Here is a 4,340-nt window from a genome sequence, read left to right as displayed (position 1 = left end):
TCCCCCATCTAATTCTTCTGCATCAGTTCTTCCTCTCATACCCCATGAGTATGAGATAATTACTCCTTTCATCTTTTCCTAAATGGTTTTACTTTTCAGAATTACATCACACTCAAGTCTGCCCCAGTCTTTCGTTTGAACTACCCTATTACTAACAATAACCTCAGACAAGGTTTTACATTTCCTCATATAAAAAGTAAGCAATCTGTCCTTACTGAGCCCCTTGTGATAGTCTTTGATGTGCACCTTATAGTTATGTGGGATCTTGTATGTCAAATTTCCTGTTAAGTTCAGGTTTTTCTTTTGCAACAAAATACTGAAAGTCTGTCAATTCACTGAATCTCCATTTCTTTTCATTCAGTATTATGCTTAACTTTGCTGGGTATGATGTTTTCAGCTGCAATCCCAGTTCTGTTGCTCTTTAATTTATAGTGTTCCAAGACCTGTGGTCTTTTAGGGTCACCACTGCTAGGTCTTGTGTGATTCTAACTGTGACTCTGCCATAGTTAATTTTTTTTTTTTTTGCTTGCTTGTAATATTTTCTCCTGAGCTGGGTGTTTTGGAATTTGACTATGATATTCCTGTAGGTTTTCCATATAGGATCTCTTTCAGGTGGTGATCAGTGGATTTTTTTTTCCTGTTTCTACTTTCCCCTCTTGTTCTAATGCTTCAGGACAATTTTCTTTAATTATTTCTTGTATTATTATACCAAGATTCTTTTTTTTTTATCATAGCTTTCAGGTAGTCTGATTATTCTTAGGTTTCCTCTTCTTGATCTTTCTCCAGATCAGTTGGTTTTCTTATGAGATGTTTCACATTTCTTCTATTTTTTCAATCTTCATGTTTTGTTTTATTATTTCATGGTCTCTTATAACTTTGCTGCCTTCCTCTTGCCCAATTCTAATTTTCAAGGAGTCATTTTCTTCCTTAAGATTCCAGATCTTCTTTTCTAATTGGTTGACTTTCTTTCCATAATCTTCTTGTTTTTCTTGTATTGCTCTTATTTTTTTCTTTAAATTGTTCCTTAGTTTCTTTCATTTGATTTTTAAAGTCTTTTTAAAGTTTTTCTATGGATTCTTTTTGGGCAGGAGACCACTTGACAATTCTCTTTGGGGTAGGAGAGGCTTTTTTGCTTCAGTTTCCTCCTCTGAAGATGAATCCTGGTCTTCTGTATTCCCATAGTAATGTTTTTCTCCTTCGCCTGTTCATTTGTTTTTTAAATTTATAGTGACTCGTAATCACTTCTATTCCTGGGTATGGGGGATGGTGCCTCTGGCCTCAGATCCTCCTTCAGTTTTCCCCTTTGGCCTGGAACTGAAACCAAGAACTCTACCCTCCACCAAGTGCCCACAGCCATGGCATCCCCACCCCACTGCTTCTGCACTCACTGGGCATATTCTTGTTCCTTCTCACCTAAGACCATATTTTGGCAGAACAGCTGGGTCTGGCATCCCTTATCAGCAGAGGTTTCCTCAATATCCCCTGGCTCAGACACCCCATTCCTCACACTGTCTGGGAGATGAAGGTCCCTGTGGCTGAGGCCTGAGGCTACCTCCCACCCCAGCTAGCCCCAGGGCTCACTGCTTGATGGTTCAGCAAAACTAGCCTGGAGGTGTTTACACTTCACAGGTACCGAACTTCAGTCTTTCTCCAGTTGTCCCAGAAGGACCACTGTTCTGCCCCAACTCTTATTTATTTTTACAGCTCTGCATTCTCCCTGAGGAGCTATTTTGTCTTATTTTGGGGGAAATCTGGAGAGATTGGAATTTTCTGTCTTACTCTTCCATCTTCCCAGAATCCTCTCCAAAAGGATTTTGTTCTTTTTGACTTTGGGTGACTCCTGCTCCTCTGTTCAACTTTCTGAGAATCCATGGCCCACCCTTCCCTTCACCTGCAATTTTAAAATGTCTTCTAATGTCAATGAGGATGTGAGTCAGTATGCTAACAAGCTCCTTGCCAGGTAGGCCACCAGGCAGGTGTATTTTTGGCCATAGGGACCCATAAAATCCATACAAATACATGACGGCCTTTGGTCCTGGTCAACTCTCTTCTACTTTGAAAGGGAGGTCACCAGTTCTAGGAAAGGGGAAGAGAATATGTACACTCTCTGAGAAATATTACACAGGCATTTTATTGCTGGCAATCTAAGTATGTGATCTGTACCCAATAGCTACTAGGCCAGGGGGTCTTAATCTTTTTTTTTTTTATATCTTAGACCTCTTTGTTGGGCTGGTGAATCTTATGGACCCCTTCTCAGAAAGAAGTTTTTAAATGCATAAAATAGAGTATACAAGACTATAAAGGGAACCAATCATATTGAAATACAATTTTAAAAATAAAACCAAAACAAGTTCATGCACTCCAGGTTAAGAAGTCCTATATCTAAAGACACTCTCTAGATAACAACAACAGAATGGATTGTAATGATAAAGATAATGTCTTCCCCTTGGACTGCCTCCATGCACAGCCCAGGTGTGCAGGTATCCCTTCTCGTATTTCCATATTACCCATTCACTCCCCATCCCTTCACACCTTGCCCAGTACCCCCACTGCTTCAGGGAAATGGACTATAGCATAGGTTCTTAACTTTTCCTGTATTGTGAACTATGCTAGTAGTCTGGTGAAGCGTATGAACAACTACTATTACTACCACTACTAGTACTGCCAGTAATACTACTATTGTTACTACTACTACTACATAGCAAATGCCAGGCGCTTTATAAATATTTTCTCATTTTATTCACACAACTTCACAGGAAGTAGATACTATCATAATCCCCATTTTATAGTTGAAGAAACTGAGGCAGACAGAAGTTAAGTTACTTACCCAAGGTCACACAGCTAAGCAAGTGTCTGAGGCTAGATTTGAACTCAGATCTTCCTGGTTTGAGGCCCATTGCTCTCTCTACTATACTACCTAGTTGCTACCAGAGCACTGAACCCGGAGTCAGAAAGATCTGAGTTCAAATTCAGCCTCAGATACTTAGTAGCTGTGTGACCTTGGGCAAGTCACTTAACCTCTGTCTGCCTCAGTCTCCTAATCTGTAAAATGGGAATGATAACAGCACTTTCCTCCTGGGGTTGTTGTGAGGATCAAATAAGATAATAATTGTGAAGTGCTTGGCACAGGGCTTGGCACACGGTAGGCACTTGATAAATGCTTGTTCTCCTTCCCATCTCACAATAATGGTTTTAAATATATAACATAAAACACATAGGATTACAAAGAAAACCAATCATAGTGAAAATGAAGACGTGATTTTGGTTCCCATTGATGTTCATACACTTCCTGAAATTTACACAGACCTTGGAGGGCCTGGGAACCCTGAGTTAAGAACCCCTGTAGAAGAACCAAATCCTATCCAATGTTCTAGATCATGGCCACACTGAACATCCTATTAGATCTTCGCTTTTCAAAGGCAGTTTAGCTCCCCCAGACCATAGCCTGGCTGGTCCAGTATTAGCAGGCTTAGTCTGTCACTAGGCCAAACCATCTTACACAGATCAGATTCATTCAGAAACAAACGGGAGATGTTAGGTGACCAAGGTGGATATAAATGGATTTTTAAACAATTAGTATCTAATATTATTTTCAATCTGACCACGACTGGGAACATCGATCCGTGGGAAATCATTGTCTGTTTTGTATAATGGGAGTTGTCATGATTTTTTACTGCGTGTGAAACATGGCAGGAGAAACCAGAAGCTTAGAACTCACTTGTCAGAGAAGATGGATCAGGGTGAACTCCCTTGAGGTGGCCTGATGGGGAAGACAAATAAGGCTGCCCCAGATCATCCCCTCAGAGGGAAGGATGCTGGGACCTACAGGAAAAGTCAGCCTCAGTGAGCAGCAATGCCAGGGACTCCCTGGGAGGGCTGTGAAGATGAGCCGCTTCCAGGGCCACGAGGCAGCGGGCCACGAAATGGAATCCAACAGCAAGGCCGTTGCTGAGTCTGCACGCCGAACTGCATCGCTCACGGTCAGAGCCGGCGAGGCCCAGACCCCCCGCGAAGCAGCCTGGCACAGCCTCAGCTTGCTCTCCTTCCCTCCCTCCTTTGATTAAAGAAAGGAATCACACACCTGTCTCCCGGCCCCTTTCTGCCATCCTTCTCCTGGCCCTGCAGGCTCCCTGGAGTCAGTTTGCTGAAAAGCATCCTCTGTTCCTATCTGGTTCAGTCCCGTGTAATTTAGCGCGATTGAGTCCAGTTTAATTCAGTAGAACAAAATGTTGGTGAAGAGCCTACTCTGCGCCAGGCCCTGAGGATGGAACGACATTACGAACACCAATTCCCACTCTCGAGGAGCTTGCTTGTTATGGAGAAGACTCAACATTTGCAGA

Source organism: Phascolarctos cinereus, unplaced genomic scaffold, assembly GCF_003287225.1.
Source record: "Phascolarctos cinereus isolate Bilbo 61053 unplaced genomic scaffold, phaCin_HiC Scaffold_1;HRSCAF=81, whole genome shotgun sequence".
Classification (NCBI taxonomy): Eukaryota; Metazoa; Chordata; class Mammalia; order Diprotodontia; family Phascolarctidae; genus Phascolarctos; species Phascolarctos cinereus.
This window is presented reverse-complemented; position numbering follows the sequence as displayed.